Genomic DNA, 26,574 nt, shown 5'->3' on the forward strand with positions numbered 1-26,574 from the left:
TTTCAAAGAATGAATGACTTCCATTTGTTCTATTTTCTTTTCCCGCATAGGTTTCTCATTCACATTGATGGTTTTAAAGACTTTGAATCGTGTGTGGCTTGACTTGAAAACTTGAATTTGTCAGTCAATTGAGAAAGTTTTTGAGGTTCCGGCAGCTGGATTGTATCATAATGAACCATCAAATTTCCAAACCCTAAAACACTTGAGGATTGAAAAAAATATTTATAATTTAAGGATTGTTTCGTGAAAATTTTGTTTACTGAAAAAAAGTGATTTTAAATATATTATTCCAATTACTATAATTTATTATAATAATAAATTATTTAATATATTAAAATATAACATTAAAATTTAAATAGTATGTTAATATATTACTTAATTACGAAAATGGCTCAAGTGAAAATTATATATAAAAATAACTTGAAATCTATCTTGTCCGTCGCTATCACTTGACACATTAATGGCATTGCCTCCAATGATGAGCCAATGATTGACGTTTTTTAAAAAAATTGGTCAAGAAAAAATATTTAATGAAAAATTTAATAGAAATTAAATAATAATTCTAAAGTTTGTGATAATTTTTGTAAAAAATCAATATTTAATGGGAACTTTAAAGGTGGCACCAATCAGTAAATTTTAATTTCTTTTTGTATCGCCAATGAGGGATGCTTTTGACCAATGCTTACTTCACATATGGTTCTTATCTTCTTAGTTTGTTAGTGTCACCATTAGTAGATTGAAAAACTCAGGAAATGAAAACTAAAAATAAATAATCCATGAGATAGTGTGAGAAAGAACGAGATATGAGAGAACGATAAAACTACAGGATAAGGAAAATAAAAAATGAGAAAGGAAAAGATAAATAGATAAAGATATAAAAGGGAATTTAATATTTTAAATTAAAGATTTGAGAGATTTATGAGAATGCACTGGTTGCATAAAATAATTTTATGTAGTTTTCTATTTTTCAAACGTAAGAAGGCTTTGTCAAGTAAAAACAATTATGAAATTCTCATTAAAATTTTTTTAAATTGTCACGAACTTTAAAATTTTCATTTAATTCTCATTAAACATATTTTTTTAAAAGTTGTCACCAACTTTAAAATAAATATAGTGGAAGTTGGTTGTCAGGGCTCAGCGGGAAGAGAATTGTACCATGAGAGAAACAAGGTCGACCTCTTTCAAATATACAACATGGATTTTGGCAATGCAATAGAGTTGGGCTTTCACGTGGATCTGAATGAATCATCTTTTCCACGGAGGATAGCAAGTTACAAATTCTGTTTCAGTAGGACATGTATTTCTATTACTATGAAATTCATAAATGAAGTAATTAATCGTGGGGTTAATATTATCCTGTTTGTAGTGAAGAATCTTGTATGTATTCCTAAGAAAAAAAATAAATTTGTCAAAATTTCGAGGTCTTGAAGGGTCGTGGAAACACATAAGAACTCTTGAATGGAATTGGAAAATAGATGTAACTCTAGTTCCTTCAGAAATGGTAAGATCTTTGGAACAATAAGAAGAGGTTGATTTGTATCATCTTGCCTTGGTTCTAATTTCTCTAATTTTTTAAGAATACCGCTTCTCCTACTTGTATCAAATAGAACATGTTGAGGCGGACCTTCTTTATGTAAAACCTACTTGATTTAGATCGGGAGAATCGTACGATTTTATGAAACCATGTGTATATAGCTCGAATCCATGGTCAATCCTATTTCTAATAGGAGCAGTTGACAATTGAATCCAACTTTTCCATTATTTACGTATCTATAATAGCGCGAAAGGAAAGCCTAGCTCCAAGGTGTTCAAGAATAGTTACGTTGTTAAGTTTCTCTATCCTTTAACTTAAGATTAGTCAGTCATATTTCTTGATGGGGGCAGGGAAAGGATATAACTTAGCGGTAGAGTGTCACCTTAACGTGGTGGAAATCATCAATTCGAGCTTGATTATCCCTAAACCCAATGTGAGTTTTTTTATTTTCCTTTACCCTCCGCAATGATCGAATAAGAATGGATAAGAGGCTCATGGGATTGACGTGAGGGGTAGGGATGGTTATATTTTGGGGAACAAACTCCAGGCAAATATGAAGCGCATGGATACAAGTTATGCCTTGGAAGGAAAGACAATTCCGAACTGGCTTTGTCTACGAATAAGGAAGTTATAAGTAATACAATTATGAATCTTATGGAGAGTTCGATCCTGGCTCAGGATGAACGCTGAGGCATGCTTAACACATGCAAGTCTGATAGGAAATAGTGTTTCCAGTTGCGGACTGGTGAATAATGCATAAGAACCTGCCCTTGGAAGGGGAACAACATTTAATTTCCCTTCAAATTCCCATTAAATATTTTTTAAAAATATATTTTTTAAAAGTTATCACCAACTTTAAATTTTTCATTTAATTCTCATTAAAATTTATATTAAATATTTTTCCCTTTAAATTTATGTCTTGGGTTATGGAAATTAAATGCTTCTCTTTTTTGGTTCAAATTCTCATTTAACCTTCATTAAAATTCACATAACTTTCATTTTTATTATTTTTTCACGTTGTCATTTTTGTTTTTTATTTTATTTTTTTCTCTCTTTTTCTTCTCAACTGAGAACCCTAGTTATCGTATTCAATAGTCGCCGATGTCAATGTTTATGGTGACCTTTCATGTCGATTTGGACACCAAAGAAGAGATTTCCTCCTTCTTGTTGACTTCTATGATTCAGATTTCCCAGTAGCAAGCTTCATATCTTCTAAAACAATTACCAAAGCTTCGAACTACTCTTTCTTCGCTCTCCATTTCGCATTACCAGACCATCACCAATTGGAGATATGTTGTTCTCCGCTTTTAAACACATCACCTCACCGTTCAGATCACCGAACGGAGTCATGAGCTTCCACCTCTAACACCCTATAAATTTTTTTGGTTTTTTTTTGTTTCAAGCCACTTTTTTTATTCTAAAAAAACATATATATTAGTACGGCCTGACACATCGACAACACCCAAAAAATAATTGTTTTTTTTTTACTTTTCGATGTCGCCTGACACGCCGATGACACCTATTAAAAAGTATCATTTTTCCTCTCTTTTTTGTCTCCATCGCGAATACCCTTATTTTTCACGCGTATTTCGAAAAACACATACTGCTACCGCCTGGCACAATGGCAACACCCAAAAAAAATATTTTTTTACAAATCGATGATTGGCTAATGATGAGGAGGCGATGCTGCTTGATACACTAGCGGCACTAGTGGGCACTGTGGACTTCAGGTCATTTATAAATATAATTTTTATCTTGAGTCATTTTCGTAATTAATGAACTATTTTGGGTTATTTTTGAAAAAAACCTATAATTGATAAGAAAAAAAAATCTTCAAATGAAAAATTGGCTTCAAACTGTAGTGTTTTTCTCCCCTTTAAGTATTGGATTTTTTTTTTGTTAAAAGTGGTACCTAAATTTTGATTCAATTACTAATTTGGGTCCAAATCGTTAACTTCATTTAAAAATAATACAAATCCAATTAGAGTCTGACACATGACATTTTAATTAAATAAAAAATTAGATTAGATTATAATATTCAAAGGGCGATGGAACGATCTGATTCTAATCGCTTAGCTCAGCTCTAGATGGATGTTCGAGACGATTTGGAGAGTGTTCTTAATCACAAGGAGTTACTTTGGAAGCAAAAGGCCAGATATGATTGGCTTAATTTGGAAGATTATAATACTAAATATTTTTCATAGTCGTACAATTCAAAGGAGAAAGTTTAATTGTATTACTGCTTTACAGCTTGATAATGGTGAGTTGAATTCTGATCAAAATGTCCTTCAAGCTGAGGTGGTTGGTTTTTTTTCAAAAGTTATATGGAGAAGTCCCACAACCCATGAAGGGACTCTCGATTTGCCTTTTTTCACGACTTAGTTCTTCTGATGTTGATTTTTTGGAATAGTCAATCGTAACGCCCCGTACCCGAGACCGTTTCCGGAGTCGAACACGAGGTGTTAACGGACTTAATTCATTAATTAAACAGCTCATACAATTCATTTTAAAATTTCCAGACAAGCTAGCTAACTGCATCACAGTCGCTTTAAAGATCATATCTCGAGTTCCGAAACTCGAAATCCAATTCTGTAAATTTTTCCTGAAACTAGACTCATATATCTATCTACTAATTTTTTTCTAGAATTTTTAGTTGGGCCAATTAGTACAGTTTATTAGTTAAATTCTCCCCTGTTTCAGGGTTTGACTACTCTGACCTCTGTGTATTACGAATCAGATATCTCCCTGTACAGAGCTTCAATGACTATGCCGTTTGTCTCTAATAAAACTAGACTCAATAATGAATCTGTAAATATAAAGCATGACTTCTAATTATCTTTGTAAAATTTATGGTGAATTTCCAAAGTCAGAACAGGGGATCCAGAAATCGCTCTGGCCCTGTTTCACAAAAATTTAAACATCTCATAAAATATAGCTCATATACCTGTTTTGCTTCTTCCATATGAAAATAGACTCATCAAGCTTCAATTCCATAACTTATTATTATTTAATTCCATTTCTACTATTTTTAGTAATTTTTCAAATTTACGTCACTACTGCTGTCTGAATCTATTTTATGGTAAATTTTACCTATTTCATGGTTTCCATGGATTAGCTAGCAAATTGACATACATAACACCAAATATGATCATGATTAGCCATTCCAATGCCTAATCATTACCAAGCATTTTCATACCACTCAGTAACCATATCATAAAACCGTATATACAAAATGATTATAATGCTATACATGCCATACTCAAAATATACAAGCCATTATGCCAAGATGGTATACGGATAGTGTGAGCGAGCCTCCGACCGTTCCCGATTTCCGAGCTGGCTTATCAAAACTACAAGGAATGAAAAGGAGGGAGTAAGCATAAATGCTTAATAAGTTCACAAGCAAATAGCAAGTAACATAACCATATAAGCAAACATAAAACATCATTTGCATAATCATCACCAAAACATTCATATCACATTTTCATTTATCATCTTACCATATTGTTGTTATATCGATTTTTCAACCCGAGGGTTAAGTACATACCTGTTCAAAGTACCCATTTCACAACACTTACCAATACGTCCCTTTCATCTTGAGTATTCCTCCATTTCAGTAGAACTTTACCCATTGAACACATCGGAATATAATTCGGATACATGGAAAGTTTGCACATAAGTGCCATATATGTAGCCAAGCTACCATGTAACCCGCCCATAAGCGAACTCGGACTCAACTCAACGAGCTCGAGCGTTCGCATCCATAAGTGAACTCAAACTCAACTCAACAGCTCGGATGCCTAGTTACATCTCACGAACTCGGACTCAACTCAACGAGTTCGGACGCTCGCATCCATAAGTGAACTCGGACTCAACTCAACGAGTTCTGATGCCCAAATATCCCAGTGACATGTCACTTGTATCCTAATCTATTCCTAAGGTTCAAACGGGCTTTTTTCCTCGATCTCACATCTTTTCCGTCTTCCACGAAATATCGAAATCGATACTTCGGTGATAGTTCATACTCATCAAGTAATTCACATAATTACATATTATTCAACAATAACCACAAAGCATAATATTTCATGATAATAATCGGCATCATATCATATAAACAACATTAAATTGCTTAAAATGACAATTATGTTACTACATTTACACATGAACTTACCTCGAATGCGAAAATGGCTACTTTTACCATTTCGTCCACAACTGGGTATTTTCCCTATTTTAGCCCGAATTTTAGTTTTCCTTGCTCTATCATTTAAAATATAGTCTAATTAGGACTCATATTATTCAAATTGACCCAAAATCATATTTTGTAAAAATTACAATTTTGCCCCTAAACTTTTGCATATTTACACTTTTGCCCCAAAGCCCGTAAATTAAACTTCAGCCTATTTTCTTATGTTTTATGACATGCTGATCATTTTTCCCTTCTATGGAAACCTCAAATTCTCACTCTAACATGTACTTATGACTATTAGGTATTTTTACCGATTAAGCCCTTTTGCTCGTTTTCACTTAAAACCGAGTAGCACAAGTTGTCTAACATAATTTAAAACCTCATATTCTATCATAAAACACCAAAATACACAAATTTCACCTATGGGTATTTTTCCAAATATAAACCCTAGGTTAAATTATTGCTAGCATAAGCTAAATCGAGCTACCGGGACTCTAAAAACGTAAAAATCATTAAAAACGAGGCTAGAACAGACTTACAATCGAGCTTGGAAGCTTGAAAAACCCTAGCCATGGTTTCTCCTTGCCATATTCGGCCATGAGGTTGAAGATGAGCAAAATTGGCTTTTAATTTTGTATTTTAATTCATTTTACCCCTAAATGACCAAAATGCCCTTACTACTAAACTTTCCAAAAATTCCATCCATGTCCAATTTTTGTCCATAGACTTATAAATTGGTAAAATTTATATTTAAGACCTCCTAATTAATATTTCAAAACAATTTCATACTAGAAACTTCTAGAATGCAAGTTTTACAAACTATTCGATTTAGTCCCTAATTTCAATTTAAGCACTTTATGCATAAAATTTCTTCACGAATTTTTCACACAATCATGCAATCATATCATAGACCTCAAAATAATCATAAAATAATTATTTCTATCTCGAATTTTGTGGTCACGAAACCACTATTCCGACTAGGCCCAAAATCAGGATATTACATCAATATTGAATGAAGAGATTAAGATGACATTATTTGATATAACTCCATTGAAGGCTCTGGGTAGTAATGGTTTTCATGCCCTCTTTTTTCAAAACCAGTGGAATGTTGTTGGTAATTGATATGCCATAAATCGATGTGGCAAATTAGACTTTTTTGGCGTGCTTAAGAAGCTTTTTCTTAATCAAAATAGCATCTTTAGCGTAGTTTTTCGTTATTTTTACATTTTCAGTTAATAAGTGAAAATGTCTCATTTTTGCTCATTTTGTAACCTAAATTAGCCAATAGCACCATTGGGAGGCCTAACATGTCATTGAGTGATGTAGGGATATGTTAGAGGTTGAAAACGAGTGAGAACAACATCAAGGGAAAGGGTATCGCGATATCCACCTTCCAAGAAGGACCCCAAGGTTCAATACAGCCTGAGTTATCGCGATATCCTCTTCTAGGTATCACAATATCACCTTTGTCAAAGGAACAAACTTGGACAAAAAGGGTATCTTTGTTTACCTGATCCACCAATCACTCAAGGCCCATGTAGGGGCATTTTTAGCAATAAAAAGTCACCAGAAGTCACTTTAAAACAACCAAAAACTGCTAAGGAAGAGAGAGACACATATTAGCTTAATTTTAGGTTTACTTTTCTCTAAGTTTCTTTAGTTTTTCTTTGCACTTTTTTTAAGGTTTTTATTTTCTCTTCTTCTACATTAGTTTAGAGTTTATTTTTCTGCATTTGTTTCTTATTCTTAATGTTCTTAGTATTAGTTAAGTTAGTTATTAATGTAGCTAAGGTTTATTTATATTTCCAGTTCTTATACCTTACTTTCAAGACTCTTTAAGCTTTAGTTTAATATATCTCAATTTATCTTACTTTAAATATGTTAAACTTGTTCCTTTTATGTTTCTTGCTTTAGATTTCCTCTTTAAATGCTTTTAGTTTCATGTTGTTTACATTTTCCTGCATAAAAATCTTAAGTTTTATATTATTCTTGAGTTGTATTTTCATGGCTACCTTATTTTCCATTTTCATGTTTAATTCTTTCACTTTGAGCACGAGCAACTAAACCTCAAAGGAGGTTGGTTGATGGAGATGTGGGTAAACTAAAATCTTTGGACAAAGAACTAAATCGTAATAAATTGGACAAATTGAATAGAACTAAGAACCTTTGGAAATGACACCCCTAAGTGAACATCTAGGCAAGTGAGACCGGAAGGTAATATTGTCACGCACCCATTCATTAGTCCCGGAATAACCGATGAGATCGGAAGATAAATTGAACCTAATTCGTCTAAATCGGTAAAATTGAGATTGGAAGATAAAATGGAGCCACTTAGGAATTGATGCAATTTAAGTCCCTTTTTTCGATGTTCAGTGAACCACATAGAAGTCAATCAACCCCCATTAGTTCTTTATTGGATAGTCCCTTAGTTTTACATTATTTACAATTTAGTCCTTAGAGTAGCATATTTAACTTTCTTGCTACCTTACCATGTCATGAAATGTCATACTATAAAATCATATTAGTAGCCACTTAGACTCTATCATGTGTACTAGTTATCGCTCAATTGCCTCTTCCTTTGGGTTCGACCCTTTGCAATACTTCGTGTTCTTTTGAAACTATAAATATTACATGTGATACTGTATACTTACAGTAAAATCAAGCTTTAAAAATAGTTTTATAAATTCATTGTTTTAATGCGCATGTGTGCAACCAGCCAGTAATGTTGTTTGTGGTGGGTTAAAAGGGTATTTGCAGGCAATGCCATAGATCTAGATATGGATAATACTTTGATTGTTATCATTCCTAAGATAGTTAATCCGGAAAGCTTGACAAAGTTTCATCCTTCTAGTTTATGCACTATCTTTTGCAAATTGGTCATGAAAGTTATTGTCGACCGTTTCAATTTATTTGTCCTAATTTCATTACGCAGGAATAGGCAATGTTCATTGTTGGGCGTAATATTTCTGATAATATAATCATAGCGCAGGAAGTTATCCACTCAATGAAAGGTAAGTATAAGGGTAGGAAATGGATGGCGATTAAAATTGACTTGGAGAAAACTTACGATAGAGTGGACTAGGAATTTATTGATGCTTCCTTTTAGGTTATTGGTATAGGTTATTGGTATACTAAATTTTCTCTTGAGAGTAATTATGTTTGTCATCGTTTTATTCACTATGCAAATTTTATGGAACAGAGTTCCCACTTAGAAATTTAAGCCAACTAGATGGATTAGATAGGGTTGTCATCTATCTCCCTATCTTTTTGTGTCATGCATAAAATGGCTAGGATATAGTATTTGTTCTGAAATAGATTCTGGCAAAGAGGGGTGAGCAAAATTCAATTCGATTCAAAAAAATTGATTTTTTTTTAATTTCGAGTTATTCAAATTATTCGAGTCAACTCGAATAAGTAATTCAAGTTTCCAGTTCAAATCGAGTTGAATTTTACAATTCAAATAACAGATTGCTATAAATACCCTTTTGGTCCCTGCAAAGTTTAAAAATGAGCAAACTGGTCTCTCTCTCAACAATAATTGCAAAATAATTCAAAATAATTTTCAAAAATTCAAAATACTTTTTAAAATTCAAAATAGTTATAAAAATTCCAAAATTTTTATTTTTTAAAAATTATAAAAGTTTCAAAAAAAATCTAATAAATATATAAAGAAAATTAAAAAAGAGTAAAAGTTCACTAAAATATGAATTATGTGGACCTAAATAAGTTAATTAATGATTCAAGTTTATCATACTAAAGTATTTTTTATTATGTTTCTTTGAAGAAGTTTTCAAATATATATGGTTTCAAATTTATATGCTTTAACATGGAATTAGTTATATTATAACAAGATTTTAATTTGACATGTTTAATTTTTTAATTTAACTCAAATTTCATTTCACTCGGCTCGATTCGAAAAAAATTCAAACTGAGTTATGATGATAAAACAGGACTTGTCAACTCGATTAACTCGAAATTCTTTCACTCGATTCGATCGAACGCTCACCCTTACTGGCAAGTGGTGCCTTATCCGGTTATCATGATCGGGACCTGTATTGTCTCATATATTCTTTGTAGATGATTTAGTTATTTTTTGCAAAACAGAATTGGAGCAAGCTCGATTACTTAAAAGTATTTTAGAACACTTATGTGGTTATTTTGGACATAGGATTAGTACACAGAAAAACAACATTTTCTTTTCTAGTGAAGTTGGGGGCTGATAATACTCTAGAATGACATATTTTTATGTATTAATTATATATTTATTTTGAGTATGATCCTACTAATTTGAGCTTTTTATGGCTTTTTATCTTACAGGGACTAAATTGAAGACAAAAGGAAATTTAAGGGCTAAAAGCGTGAATTTAAAGTTAAATTAGGCCAACATGCGAAGTAGGAGAGAAGTGGTGCCAAAAATGCAATGTGTGGAAGATTTTGGGAGCAAAAATGCAAAAGAAGAGATTTTATAGCACAAGGCTCTATTTATTTTTTAATTATATTAGGATAATTATTAAGGATTATTATTTAGATTTGGATTTAACATTTATCTTTATTTATCTTTAATTATCTTTATTTATTTGTATTCATCTTTTAGAATTTAATATGGAATAGACTAGGTTTCTTAGTATTATAAATAGGGGATGCAGTGACACAAATTTGACATCTCTTTTCTGTAAACACTCTCTCCCTTATAAAGTTTAGTCTTTTGTTCTTTCCATATTTTCAATAAAAATTCTATTTCCATTATATTTATTTCTTTTTCCCCAAAAATCATAAGCCACTAAACTTATCTAGCAAAAGGTTATCGGAAATTCCCAAAAGGGTTCATGAGGCTTAGAATCCGTACTCAGCTTTCTTAACGAGTATTCATTGTTTCTCCGTATTACAGGGCTAACGCTTCCGTCCATGTCCCTTAAAAAGTGATCTTTTCAACGTGTACAAGGAACGGTCGCTTTGTATGTTTTGATAATGTTGCACAGTCGGTTCGTTAGCTTACTGCGTCGGAGGTTGGCGAGCCCAAGAGACAAAATAGCGTGGGATTCACCATTGAAAAGTGATGATCTAGCATAAGATAGTCCCACAAAGTGATTGTTGGCTAGAGTCAGGTTCTGCTAAATCGTAAGTCTAAATTCTTGGAGTTGGTAGTCGTAAGCGTCCTCTTCCACTATAACTAGCTTATTCTGTTTGAGAATGATCACCTAAAAGTCGAGGATTGAACCCAAGGCGGATCAAGACAACCGGAGGCTGGAATCTCTCTATAAGAATTTGTTCCTCAACTCTATTTATCTCTATTATTTTAATTTTTGAAATTTCAATAAAAAATTTTAATTCTGTTTTCATTTTATCAAAACTTTTAATTCTATTTTTCTTTTTTCTTTTCTAGGTACGCAGGTTTTCTTGGGCATGATTCCGTCTAGGATTTCGAGGAATAAGCAATTGTGCAAATCTGGTCCCTGAGGATTTGACCCTACTTCCCTTGTACTATTATTTTTGTTATTTTCATTATTTTATAAGGATAGGATATTTTTGGTGCTCTCAACGATTGCATCAGGGGTGACTTAAGCAATCGGATTAGTGAGTTGTTTGGGTTTCAAAAAGTTCAGAATCTTGGCTCTTATTTGAGGGTGCCTCTTTTCCACAAAAAGGTCACTAATAACACTTTGAGCTTTGTGGTGGAAAAGGTGAGGCACAAGTTACAAAGTTGGGAAGCAAGACAATTGTCCATAGCTAGTAGAGTTACTTTAGCTCAATCTGTCCTTCTTTCAATTCCGAATTATTTTATCCAGCCTATGGTGATACCTAAGGGAGTTTGTGTAGAGATTGAACAAATGGTCAGGCAATTCTAGAAGACATATGAAGATGACATTAGTTGGGTGGGACTCCACCTGTCAACCTTAGTCTCGTTGTGGCCTTGGAATTCGGCATTTGAGAGACCAAAACAACTTGTTTCTTATGAAAATTAGGTTTAATTTGGCATCTCGTGGGCTGCCTTATTTTCCATTTCCATGTTTAATTCTGTCACTTTGAGCATGAGTAGCTAAACCTCAAAAGAGGTTGGTTGATGGAGATGTGGGTAAACTAAAATCTTTGGACAAAGGACTAAATCGTAATAAATTGGACAAATCGAATAGAATTAAGAACCTTTGGAAGTGACGCCCCTAAGGGAACATCTAGGCTAGTGAGACTGGAAGGTAATCTTGTCACGCACCCATTCATTAGTTCCGGATTAACCGATGAGATCGAAAGATAAATTGAACCGAATTCGTCTAAGTCGGTAAAATTGAGATTGGAAGATAAAATTGAGCCACTTAGGAATTGATGTGATTTAAGTCCCTTTCTTTGAGGTTCAGTGAACAACATAGAAGTCAATCAACCCCTATTAGTTCTTTGTTGGATAGTCCCTTAGTTTTACATTATTTACAATTTAGTCCTTAGAGTAGCATATTTAACTTTATTGTTACCTTACTATGTCATGAAATGTTGTACTATAAAATTGTATTAGTAGCCACTTAGACTCTATCGTGTATGCTAGTTATCGCTCAATCACCTCTCCCTTTGGGTTCGACCCTTTGCAATACTTTGTGTTCCATTGAAACTATAAATATCACAGGTGGTACTATATGCTTATAGTAAAATCGAGCTTTAAAAATAGTTTTATAAATTCATTTTTTTAATGCGTATGTGTGCAACCAGCCAGTAATGTTGTTTGTGAGTGGGTTAAAAGGGTATTTGTAGCAATGCCATAGATCTAGATCTGGATAATACTTTGATTGTTATCATTCTTAAGATAGTTAATCCGGAAAGCTTGACACAGTTTCATCCTTCTAGTCTCTGCTCTGTCCTTTACAAATTGGTCATGAAAGTTATTGCCGACCGTTTCAATTTATTTTGTCCTAATTTCATTACGCAGGAGTAGGCAATATTCATTGTTGAGCGTAATATTTCTGATAATATAATCATAGTGCAGGAAGTTATCCACTCAATGAAAGGCAAGTGTAAGGGTAGGAAATGGATGGCGATTAAAATTGACTTGGAGAAAACTTATGATAGAGTGGACTAGGAAGTTATTGATGTTTCCTTTTAGGCTGTTGGTATACCGAATTTTCTCTTGAGAGTAATTATGTCTGTAATCTATTTTTCCACTCTGTAAATTTTATGGAACGGAGTTCCCACTCAGAAATTTAAGCCAGATAGAGGGATTAGATAGGGTTGTCATCTATCTCCATATCTTTTCTTGTTATGCATAAAATGGCTATGATATAGTATTTGTTCTGAAATAGATTCTGGCAAATAGGGGTGAGCAAAATTCAATTCGATTCAAAAAAATTAATTTTTTTTTTAATTTTGAGTTAATCGAATCAAGTTATTCAAATTGTTCGAGTCAACTCGAACAAGTAATTCAAGTTTCCAGTTCAAATCGAGTTGAATTTTACAATTTGAATAACAGATTGGTATAAATACCCTTTTGGTCCCTGCGAAGTTTAAAAATGAGTAAATTGGTCTCTCTCTCAACAATAATTACAAAATAATTCAAAATAATTTTCAAAAATTCAAAATACTTTTTAAAATTCAAAATAGTTATAAAAATTCCAAAATTTTTATTTTTTAAAAATTATAAAAATTTCAAAAAAAATTTAATAAATATATAAAGTTAAAAAAAAGTAAAAAATCACTAGAATATGAATTATGGGGACCTAAATAAGTTAATTAATGATTCAAGTTTATCATACTAAAGTATTTTTTTATTATTTATCTTTGAAGAAATTTTCAAATATATATGGCTTCAAATTTATGTGCTTTAACTTGGAATTAGTTATTGTAACAAGATTTTAATTTGACATGTTTAATTTTTTAATTTAACTCGAATTTCATTTCACTCGATTCGATTCGAAAGAATTTCAAACTGAATTAGGATGATAAAATATGACTTGTCAACTCGATTAACTCGAAATTCTTTCACTCGATTAACTCGAAATTCTTTCACTCGATTCTATTGAACGCTTACCCTTACTGGCAAGTGGTGTCTTATCCGGTTATCATGATCGAGACCTGTATTTTCTCATCTTTTCTTTGCAGTTGATTTGGTAATTTTTTGCAAAACAGAATTGGAGTAAGCTCGATTACTTAAAAGTATTTTAGAACACTTATGTGGTTATTTTGGACATAGGATTAGTACACGGAAAAACAACATTTTCTTTTCTTGTAACACCCCTCGCCTGCATCCGACGCCGGGACGGGATTCGAGGTGCTACCTGACTTTTACTAACACTTTCATACTAAACAGGGCCATGAAATCTCAAATAATTAAAAACTTTTCTTTTCACATGCAATCTGTCCCTTATGCGAGCTTACGAGGCCCAATACATGCATTCGGGGGGATTCAGGACCCAATCGAGAACTCATGAAAAACTTAGAAAAATCTCTTGCGTTAAGGCTTCACACGCCCATGTGCTCAGGCCGTGTGGCCAGAAATAGGCTAATTATCAAGCCTTTTGTCACTCTCACACCACATGCATAGATACATACTTATCCAATAACATACAACGTGGCATAAATGAGCTCTTAAACATCTACAAACATGTTATGCTCAAGTTATTTTCTTATGCAATAAATATTATAGAATTTTCCCATATTATTACCACATACTAGACATAAATATCATTACATCACAAACCATTCATGAAGCATTATTAACTATTTACCAATCACTTAATCCTGCATTAGTTACTAGCTCATCAATGAATCTCAATTCAATCTCTAGGCATACATGTTGTAAGCCACATCACAAGAGATAATAACATACATGCATAAGAATAATCATATGGGCCCATAACATCATTAGCCGACATAGGCCAATTTACATGACTAATACTACCTTAATAACAAGCCAATGCCTTTGGCTAAATCATAATATTTCATACTCACATTAAAACCCTATACATGCCATAGACTCGAATCACTTGAGTTTACTTACTCCGATAACGTTAACTCGATAGGGTGATAATATCTCTGACGGCCTCCAACCCGAGCTAACCTGGAAACACTAGAAAACATGGGAAAGAAGGGGGTAAGCTTTCGCTTAGTAAGTTCATATGAAAACAATAAGCAACTCATTAACTTGTTTTATCAATGTTTACAACATATTCTCAAGTTCACTACAAGCTGTCTTCCTGAGCAACAGTCACTAAATTATTTATATCTGGAGATACGAAACTCTAAATTAAGTTCCGTTAATTTTACCTGAAACTAGACTCATTTATCTTTCTTTCATAAAATTTCCAGAATTTTTGACTTTGCCAATTAGTACAGTTTATTCCTCAAGTTTGCTCCTGATTCACTGTCTGACAGTTTCAACCCTTCTGCACTAAAGTTCAATTATCTCATAGTACAGGATTCGAATAATGTTCTCGTATATTTCTCTTGAAAATAAACTCATATTTCTACTTACTAATTTTTTTTCTAGAATTTTTGGTCAAGCCATTTAGCACATTTTATTAGTTAAAGTTTCCTCTATTTCAGGGTATGACTACTCTGACCCCTGTGCACTACGAATCAAATTTCTCCATGTACAGAATTCCAATGACCATTCCGTTTGTTTCCCTTAAAAATAGACTCAATAAGGAATCTATGCAGGTAAGGTATGACTCTTAATAATTTTTTTACAATTTACGGTGAATTTATAAAATCAGAACAGGGGATCTCAAATTCATTCAGACCCTGTTTCACAAGAATTTAAATATCACACAATATAGAATTCTTTTTCTTCCTCTATTTCTTTCATGTGAAAATAGACTCATTAAGATTTAATTTCATATTTTATTCTGCCTCTAACTCATTTTCCACTATTTTTAGTGTATTTTCAAATTTACACTACTGCAGTAACTCAAATCTGTCAAGGCTAAGTTACTCATTCATGGTCATTGTTCATAATATTAATACAACACCATTTTATCCATCATGGTAAGAACACATATTATGCATCATAGATCATCACATATCAAGGCATTCTCATAGGATTAGTATACATACTTGCACAACTCGTAACATAACTCGAGTGCATACTCACCAATGACTTACCTCATTGGGACCATCATCAACTCTTTCCTTAGATTGCCCGTTGAACACTTGGAATACTAATTGGATACTCGGAAAAGCCTTTGCACATAAGTGCCTCAATTGTAGCTAAAGCTACCTCATATCTCATGACATTTCAATGCTCACTCTCGAGCTAGTCATCTAGACTCATAATTCCTAGTGACATGTCACTCGTATCCTATTCTATTCCTAAGGTTCAAATGGGATTTTTCCTCGTCTATTAAGGCTTTGTCTTATCATATTTCTATTAATCACATACACATTAATATCTGTACAATACATGTAATGATAACATTTAAATACATGTATAGCATGGTATTGTTTACCTACGAACTTACCTCGATACCACAAAGGTAAAAAGGACATACTCGTCCATAAATCGATTTCTTTCCGTTCTAGGTCCAAGTCTCAATTTTCATCATCTATAACATCACATTTAGCCTACCAATCAGTCACAATATTCATATGGGTCTAAAAATCATATTTTTACAAATTTTCATTTTGACCCCTAACCTTTTGCATATTTGCACTTTTGCCCCAATGCTCGTAAATTAATTTTTATCACATTTCTTTACTCCTTGAGTCTAGATGAACCATTTTCATAGCTATAGCAACTCATAATTTCAACTATTTTACACATTTACAACTCATTTTACAACTTAGCAATTTAGCCCTTTTTAAGGTATTTTCATGCAATTTCTTTCACAAAAGTTGTTTATTAGACAACTAGGACTCATAATATTCCATAAAAACACAGCAAACAACACATTTACTCTCATGGTAAAACCCTAGACTCTTCATCATTTTGCAAAATAATCCCCTCTTATGAAAGCTTATGCTTTAGGGGTTCCAAAAATACAAAAATCATCAAGCAAAGACATTAAAATCACTTACAAGCAAGGGAAATATGTTGCTGAAATTTTCCAGGTTCAAAACCCTTTCTTTGCTGCATATTTCGGTGAAGGGGAAGAGAAAAATGATAGCTTTTTTTTTGTTAATAATAAAACTATTTTGTCTAATTTTGACTTTTCAACTATTTTGTCTCCCATGGCCGGCCATCACACTTTCAATGGCCTAATTTCACTTTAAAGACCCCCAATTTAAGATACAAGGCAATTTAACACCTTTAGGTATTAAAACACAACTTTTACTTTTTACGCGATTTAGTCCTTTTTCGAAATTGGACTAGAAATCGCTAAAATTAATATACCAAAATTAACATGCACTTATAAAATAATATTATAACACATAAAATAATACTAAAATAATTTTATCTGGCCTCGGAATAGTGGTCCCGAAACCACTGTTCCGACTAGGCCCAAAATCGGGCTGTTACATTTCTAGTGGAGTTGGGGGTGACTTAAGCAATTAGATTAGTGAGTTGTTTAAGTTTCAAGAAGTTCAAAATCTTGGCTCTTATTTGGGGGTGCCTCTCTTCCACAAAAAGGTCACTAATAACACTTTGAGCTTTGTGGTGGAAAAGGTGAGGTGCAAGTTACAAAGTTGGGAAGCAAGACAATTGTCCATAGCTGGTAGAGTTACTTTGGCTCAATCTACCCTTCTTTCAATTCCCAATTATTTTATGCAGCCTATGATGATACCTAAGGGAGTCTGTCCAGAGATTGAACAAATGGTCAGGCAATTCTGGAGGACATATGAAGATGACATTAGTTGGGTGGGACTCCACCTGTCAACCTTAATCTCGTGGTGGCCTTGGAATTCGACATTTGAGAGACCAAAACACCTTGTTTCTTATGAAGATTGGGTTTAATTTGGTATCCAAGGACAATGCTTTATGGGTACAAGTCCTTAGAGCAAAGTATGGTTTGAAAGAGCAATTACCAGATAGCTTGTAGTAAATGCTCACATATTTGGAAGACCCTTTCTAAGGTATGACCCTTATTTTTTAGACAATTTAGCTTGGTCAGTAGGAAATGGTAATAGCATTCATTGTTGGAAGGATTCATGGATTCTCATAATAGATCCTTTGATAGTGCAAATTCCTGCTCATGCTAATCTTAATTTGGATTGCCCTCTTAGTGAAATGGTTACATTGATAGAACTTGGAATCTTGATCTTTTTAGCATCTAGCCGTCAGAGGATGTGGTCAAGCAAATAGTAAGTATTCCACCTCCTCACCCTTCATTGGGATTGGATAGGGTTATTTGGACATGTGCGACGTCAGGGTCATTTTCTATTCGAAGGGTCTTTTGGTCTTTAAAGGAAAATTCTTGGAATTCTAGAGATGACTATTGGAAGAACACATGGAAATATCGGGGGCCGCAAAAAGTCAAATTTTTCCTTTGGTTAGTATCTAAGCAAAGGCTACTTACTAATGCGAAGTGTACTTGGCAGGGAATTGGGCATAATAGCTCTTGCCCATTATGCGGACATGAAATAGAGGATACTATTCATTTGCTTCAAGACTGTTCGGCAACGAAGGAAGTGTAGATGCATATTGTCCCAATTGATCAACAACACAAGTTTTTTTTCTGGGACTTTACAAGATTGGTTAACTTCTAGCCTTTTTTGTCACACGAGGTTGCTTGGATGAGGGATAATTTGGTCTTGTCTGTTTGGGCTAATTGCTTGGCGCATCTGAAAGAATAGGAATTTGTTTATCCTCCAAGGTATTACTTGAAACGCTCTTGAGATTTTTAAAGTTTCCTATAGTTGGGCACAATAGTATAAGTTAAGTCATAATGAATACAAGCAAAATGAACATACTTTTTATACTTTAGCACCCTTGACAGGTAAGTGGGTACACTTATTCACTGATAGTGCAGTGGATAGAGGTTTTGGTAGTGCTTCTATTAGTGGAATGTTGCGTGATCAGAATGGGAATTGGATCTTGGGGTATAATCACTACCTAGGAAAATGCACAGTTTTTTAGGCTGAACTATGGGGTATTTTGGATGGTATACTTATTTTACTTAGCAATTGTTTTAAAAAAGTTATGATTCAGACCGATAATCCTGAGGTGGTCAAAGCCTTACAAGATAATATGATGGTGGATTCAAGAAGCACAGTACTCAAGAGGGTCTAACAAATTATGAGAACTGAAGGACAGTGGTGGATTAGGTATGTTCCTAGGGAGGTTAATCTAGTTGCTGACTGTTTGGCTTAAGTAAGTTTAAAATGAAAGACACCCCTATCTATAACAAGATAAAGTTAGAGGTGCTTTCGAACAATTTAATTTAATTTAACTTCATTGTTTATTTATAAAAAAAATAGAATTAAAATTAAGAAACATGGTAATAGTTATGTTATCAACCAAAGTCATTATATTAAGAAATTTTCAAACATGTCAATATACAACAAATTAATACTCCATGTATGACTCATACGTCAAATTGGTTTAAAGTCGTGACCTAGTAATTGCACTGGAAGCATACATTGATAACACTTTCAGTTTGCAAATTGTTTATGTACACAAGTAAACTTAGCAGAGTTCATTGAAAAATATTTTATTTTTGAAAGATACTTATTATAACGAGTTGTGAGAACGTAAAATTATTAACATTATAATATATATATATTAAAATGAAAATTACTATTATCTTATAAAAAACACTTGGTCGAAAAAATAATTATCTATATATAATCTAAGCTAATTCTTTCTTTTCAATGTTTCTATGAAACTTTTTACCCACATAAATTAATGCATTTTAAAAATTGTTTTTAAATATTATATTATAGAAATTACATAATATCACTTAAAAAATACGACATGTTATATTATATTAATTTTTATTTTTGAAGTATAATCTAAAGACATCTATTTGTTTGGTTGTATGAAGATTTTATTCTTTGGGGCAAAAAACAACAAAAGAATAATATGATATGGTCGTTGTTTTAACAATCATTCTCATTTTCCAAATTTAACTATGTTGCTGTCCATATCGATAAATACTTTTAGAAAAACCCTAAATTTAACTTATTTAGATGGATCGGTTTCCACCACACAAATACCCTTTTAGTACAACAGTTGTTATTTAAATTCTTTGATGTATGGAAAATTGACATTAAAAAAATATTTGGTATACTTAGTTAAATTTAAAATTGTTCACAAGGTTGGGTTTATGAGAAATATATATACAGTATAATAAAATTTGATCATTCACTTTCCATAGATTTGAAAGTTTGCCCTTAAAGTTTCATTGGATTGTGTGTATTCATCATTTTCCATAGGCGTATATATATATATATATATCAAAGCCTGTATTTAAGATAATTAAAGATCAAATTTGATTAGCTGACAATAGTAATTTAAAAATTGTAGTTTCGAATGCACTAAAATATATAATATCCTCAAATTTATTACAATTTAGAGGTAATTTTAAAATTATATATATTATATAGAAGTTCATTTGCATGTATTATGCAAGGTTTAGGTCCAATTTGTCAAGCAACTAGAAATAAGCTCTTAAAGGATCAGTCTCCCCTTGGTTAGCCAATGATTATGAGAAAATCCTTCTTCAAGCCTTGGCAAAAAGTTTGAAATTGCTTGAGCATGAACAAAGATTTTTGTCATTATCAATAGATCTTATTCCAGTTTCATATCTATTTTATGCTCATTTTTTGGAAGCTGCACATTAATGAATTGAAATGTGAAGGTATAATTTTGATGCTTTCTTTATTCGTATGAGAGAAAAATGCTGCACAACTAAGAGTATAATTCTCTTCATTTTACCAGTATTTACGTACTTCGAAAAATGGCAGACAAGAAGAGAATATGTTTGATCGTTTGCCTGTTCATTGAGTTTGTAATATATATTGTCAAATGAGCATAGTCTAGGCGATATTGCCAATGAGGATAGGTGTAGGCGATATTGGCAATGAATGCATTGGATTCTTGTTCCAGATACTTCCTCAGGGTTAAGTTTTTAATCTATAAATTAATATGAAACTGAGGTACACTCCCGTGTGTTGTTTTCATTGTTTAGAAGGTCCTCTAAGGTTCATTCAGTTCTGGGTTTCAAACAAAATGGAGAAACCAGACATGGTTTTTAATGGACATGATGGATATGATGCTGTTGTTGTAGGGTCTGGATATGGTGGTTCAGTTGCTGCTTATAGGTTATCAATGGCTGGAGTCAAAGTATGCCTAGTTGAAAAAGGTCAAAAATGGGAAGCTAAGGATTTTCCAACAAATAGTTTCAAAATCATATCAGCTTTGAGGATGGAGAGTCAAAATTTGGGTGTCAGCTTTGGACCAAAGGATGCTTTGTTTCAGGTCAGTCTCATTTTCATTGTGGCTTTGAAACTTGTATGAACAAAACTTGTTATTGAAATTACAGGTTTATGAACAAAATGATTCACTGGCAGCAATGGCTTGTGGACTTGGTGGAGGGTCACTAGTGAATGCAGGAGTTATGGTGCCAACCCCAGTTCGAACTCGAAGAAGTTCGAAATGGCCAAAGGAATGGGAAACTGATTGGGATAGCTGTGAAACTTCTGCTGCTACAATGATGAGAATACAAAGTGTTCCTCTCCAGTTCCCCATTGCCAAAATCATGAAACTAATTGATGTGGGAGAGGTTGAAGATATGGTTCTGGATTCAATTAAACTAAGCATGAATTTTGATATTGAAGACTCTTCATCTAGATTACCCAAGCATCAAAATATGGATACATGCATAGGCCGTGGAAACTGTCTAGCTGGATGTCCTTATAATGCCAAGAATTCTACTGACAAAAACTATCTTGCATCAGCAATTCAGGCATGTGCTCTTCAACTTGGGATATTGGAAGAATCAGATTAACATAGGTCAACATCATGTCAAAATGTACACATATTCTTGTTCATTTTATCTAAAATTAGAACTTGTTGTGATGCAGGCAGGATGTGTTGTTAAAACAGGGTGTCAAGTTCATTATGTTGTTAAAAAATCATATGAAACTGACCAAAATGGTGAAATTGGTGGAAAAAGAAGGTGGCTTGTTTACTTGAATGATATGGACTATATAAAAGCTGATTTTGTGATCTTGTCAGGTATCAATCAATGGTGAAATTATTAGATATACATCCAAAATTTTTGTTTTCAAAATCTTCTAAAAGCTTAAATTTTATGTTCCACAGCTGGAGTGGTTGGCACAACTGCAATACTTTTCAACTCACAAATGAGAGGATTAAAGCTCTCAAAAGCACTTGGTTCTGGTTTCAGCTGTAATGGAAATACCGTTGCTTATCTTTGTGGAAGCAATGGACCTTTGAATGGTTATGGACTAGACAAAAAGCAACTGTCAAAGATACCTATTCAAGCACGGCCGGGACCATCCATCTCATCATCTTACTCTTCTTCATTGGGTTTTACAATCCAGGTTCGAGCACTAAATAGCTTCGACTCTTCATTTTTAAGTATTCGTATTCAACTCATATACATTGATACCAACCATGATTCTCAAAAGGCCTTAAATGGCAAATTATGGAGTTGTTGCATTGACTTTGTATTCATTCATTGACCTTCTTTTCTTTTTGGTGCAGAGTGCTGTACTTCCTACAGCTTATCCTTACCTGTTGTTTAAAGGGATTACAACATTTGGATGGCCAACTGGTTACTGGTTTTTTCATGGCATTATTGACAAGCTGAAACATCTGATAGGTTCTAAGTCAAGCCAAGCTATGGTACTCCTTGCTATGGGACATGACAAGAGTGATGGAAAAATCATATTAGATAAAGAAACAAATAAAATTATCTTTAGTCCTCCCCATGATCCTTTACTTCCCCAAAAAGTTAAGGCCTTTCAGAAGATCACTAAGAAATTAGGTGGAATTCTATTCATGTCAAGGTTCCGTAGCGCATCGGTACATCTTCTAGGTGGTTGCAATGCATCATCAGATTCTTCAGATGGTGTCTGTAATCCAAATGGTCAGGTTTTTGATCCAGAGGTCCCTGGTCTTGTCCACCAAGGTCTCTTTGTTCGTGATGCTTCACTAATTCCATGTTCTGTTGGTGTAAATCCATGCCTTACGATCGCAGCAGCCGCTGAGCATGTATGTAAGGACATAGTGAATAATGTTCTCAAGTACAAAACCAAAACTTGTACAAATTATGTTTCTAAAGTGGTTGATCAAAATCCACATATTGAAACACATGATACTTTAAAAAGCAGTGAGACATCATATGTGTCAGTCAAAGAAACCTTGAGAGGTTATATAGCAGGTATGCCAGGCACTGCTACTCTCAGAATGAAGATAAACTTGCAGAACTCGAACGATTTTGATGATTGGAATTATTCGATTATGCGAAAATCTCTTGTAACTTTGAAAGGGAAAGTCGGCGGTTATGTCGTTTTTCGAGCCATTGAAAAGGATAAGTTGCATGTTATAGATGGTGAAATAAAAATGTTTGAAGTGAATTACAGAACGCCTTATACACAATATATGCACTATCGTCTTCTCCTTGCAGCTGCTTCGGGTTCAAGGTACAATAAAGCATCTATTTTCTGTCCTTTTTAACTATCTCCCTCTTTTTTACCACAAAATTTATAACATTAATCAAATGCAGATATGTTCTTGAGGGAAAGAAGATAATGAATCCTTATCTATTTGCAATATTTTCTCTGAAGGAGACAACAACGTTGTATGTAACATTCAAAAGGGTTTCTGGAAACTTTGCTGAGGATCATCATGTAGGATTGAACTTAGAAGGAAAGCTTAAAGTTTCCATGATTCAGCTACTTAAAACACTGTTGAGCCTTGAAGGAAATGGAAAAGGAAGATTTCTTCATCTTATCTTATTGCATCTCCTTAGAACTTACATACTAAAAATACCACAAGGAATTCATAAAGAGTATACCCCCACAGATTCTTATAACAATTCATATCCAACCAGCACTTTCCATGAATTAGAAACAGGTATACATGAATTAGGACTGAATTCTTTGTTAAAGATCTTCTGAAGTTAAAGCTGAATCTTTGTATATGATGCAGGAGATGGATGTATCATAAGCTGTAGGCGGTGGAACTGCAGTCATAGTAGGTTGAAGTTCAATGAGGAAAAGCATCCAGTTCTTCTACTTAATGGACATTGAACTGAGAGTTTCTGTCTGCCAACTGAACCAAATGATTTAATCAGGACTTTATTGACAGAAGGGCATGAAATATGGTTACTCCAACCAAGATTGCATCCATTGAATCCCTCAAACAACTTCACCATTGAAGATATCGGAAGATATGACATACCTGCTGGTAACAAAACTTACAAAAAAGTAGCAATGCTTACACTTTTGAGTGGTAATTAACTTACGTTTAATCTACTTATTTTGTTGTAGTAATCAGCAAGATCTGTGAATTCCATGGTCCAAGCATGAAGGTACATGTAGTTGCACATTGTGTTGGAGGCTTAGCCATTCATATAGCTGTTATGGGAGGACATGTCTCTCCAACTCAAATTGCTTCTTTGTGTTGCACCAACTCTTCAATGTTCTTCAAACTTAGTACTTTAGCCACAGTCAAGATGTGGCTTCCTTTGGTGTCTGTAAGTTTTCCGTTAAACAACAAAAACTATATGGTTTAACACAATTTGATGTCAACTTGATATTGCTTTAGCCTAATCAACCTGCAGATATCAATGGCTTTGCTAGGCAAGAACAAAACCCCGCCTCTCTTAGACACCTCAAAGGCCAGTTTGAGACACCGGCTCCTAATGTATATAGCTCGTTGGATACCTCGATACGAGAGATGTACTTGCAATGAATGTGAAGTCTTTTCTGGCATATTTGGCAATACATTCAGGCATCAAAACTTGACCCCAACAATGCACCATTGGTTAAACAAGCAAAGTACAACAAAGCTTCCAATGGCAGCCTTTCCTCACTTGAGGAAAATCTGCAAATCCGGATTCATTGTCGATAGCAAAGGAAATAACTCATATTTGATTCATCCAGAGAGAATGGCCGTGTCGACATTATACATCTCCGGAGGACGAAGTCTTTTGGTGACTCCAGAGACTACTTTTTTAGCTAATAAGTATGTGAAGTTGCACCAACCTGGTTCTAGACATAAAAGGGTTGTTGTGGATGGTTTTGGACATTCAGATTTATTGATTGGTGAAGAGTCTTGTAAAGAAGTTTTCCCATACATCGTATCTCACCTAAGGTTATGTGAAGAAGGGAAAGATATAGTAATGATTAACAAGGAAAAGAAAGACGGCAAAGAAGCCTTGGATTGGGCTGCTGATCCTTACCATGGTTATGGAGGATCTGAAAGTTGTTTGTTTTCACCTTTGCTAGTCTTGTTCTTGGTTTTATTATTAGTTTTCATTCAGTACTCTGTTAAAAAACTATTAATAAGAAAACAAATTTGGCAGAGTACTAACAATAAGACAGTTTGGCCGAGTGGTCTAAGGCGCCAGATTTAGGCTCTGGTCCGAAAGGGCGTGGGTTCAAATCCCACAGCTGTCATTTTTCACTGCTTTTGGGATTTTTTTTGGCACTGCTTTGCAACCAGGTGGCTGAACTTCTTGTCCTTTGGTGGCTTGCTTTGCAACCAGGTGACTTAAACTTCTCGTCCTTTGATGACCCATTGGTGGCTTAACCCGCTTTGCAACTAGTGGCTAAACTTCAATGAAAGCATTGCAGTTTCATGGGAAGTCTGCTCCAAAGCTGCTCTACCAAGAACTAAAGCATCCTCTGCAACACTGGTGCTATCATATATTTAAGTTGAGCTTTTTAGAAGTTCTGCAACAGTTTTTAATGGCGGCATGGTGTCGAATAAGTCCACCAGTTCTGGCCAGCGATGCTCTGAGTTGGTTTTGGAGACAACAACACTCATAGTATATGAAACAGAAGGCTTACCAGTACGGTAGAAAAGGAATTGAAAGGGTAGGTGTCTAAGCTTGTGTAACAGGGCAGATAATCTCCCGTTAAATAGCTTTTCTTTTTGTGAAGATCGGAATTGGTGCAAATTCTATGTTTTTTGTCAAAAAAGAAGCTTTTGAATAGAGATCATGGATGGTCATTAACCTATTGCTTTTGCAGTACCTCATATTTGGTTGTCATTTTTTACATTTTGCTCAACTTCAAATCAAAGTACGTTAGACATTGTCAAATTTTCAAGAGCATATTCTAATAATTTTCTAAAATTTTATAATGGTTATTTTTCATTAATGAATTTCTTGGGAATTTTATAATGGGATCATGTTATGATGATAAGTGCAGAAACTTTTTGAGAAAGCTAAAACAACTCGATATCAAAAGATTAAATACTATAACTCTTTAAAGCTCAAAATTATAGAACTGTCATACATAAAACCTTATAAAATAATGGCCTAAAGAAGGAATTATATTGCGCAATATAAGGTATCATATTCCCTTCTCTACAATGGCAAGCAGCTTTGCAATGAGATCATCCATAGAGCTGCTGAAAGCTGTCAATTTTTTTGCTATTGCAGTGTTGCTTATGATCCAAAAAGAGTGCGTTAGAGAATGGCCCTCCATGCAGCTCATGCAATCAAGAAGAATTCATGCACATAAGTTTTGTGGATGAAATATGAAGAAGTAGCTGCTGCAGTATTGTCGGATGAAATACATGCAACTGAGGATATCAATGCTACTGTTTTATCTCGGTTTCATTTTGTTACTCTTGTAATTTAGTTCATTTTGAACTTAATTTAGTTCATTTTGAACTATGTTTGGATGACATTTGATGTAACTTGATGGTGAAAGAGCTGATTACCAGCTTTGCCTAAGTGTACAAGTCAATTTCACCTAGTTCCAATGAATTAAATGGAGTTAGGTAATGATTAGGTGATGT

General features: G+C 33.7%; 1 long non-coding RNA gene, 1 other non-coding gene and 1 pseudogene across 2 annotated transcripts; 2 read left to right on the top strand and 1 right to left on the bottom strand.

The window, feature by feature from the left end:
- Positions 1–14,581: 14,581 nt before the first annotated feature.
- On the bottom strand, positions 14,582–16,759 carry LOC107925632 (uncharacterized). The gene is made up of 3 exons (XR_001692036.2): positions 16,710–16,759; positions 16,154–16,237; positions 14,582–14,763 (listed from the first exon to the last, which is right to left on the bottom strand). It is a non-coding gene; the product is annotated as an uncharacterized lncRNA (long non-coding RNA).
- A 4,043-nt stretch (positions 16,760–20,802) lies between these two features.
- Positions 20,803–25,718, top strand: LOC107925595 (uncharacterized; annotated as a pseudogene).
- Positions 25,144–25,223, top strand: TRNAL-UAG (transfer RNA leucine (anticodon UAG)). The gene has a single exon. It is a non-coding gene; the product is annotated as a tRNA-Leu (tRNA).
- Positions 25,719–26,574: the final 856 nt, after the last annotated feature.

This window comes from Gossypium hirsutum, chromosome A01, assembly GCF_007990345.1.
Source record: "Gossypium hirsutum isolate 1008001.06 chromosome A01, Gossypium_hirsutum_v2.1, whole genome shotgun sequence".
Lineage (NCBI taxonomy): Eukaryota > Viridiplantae > Streptophyta > Magnoliopsida > Malvales > Malvaceae > Gossypium > Gossypium hirsutum.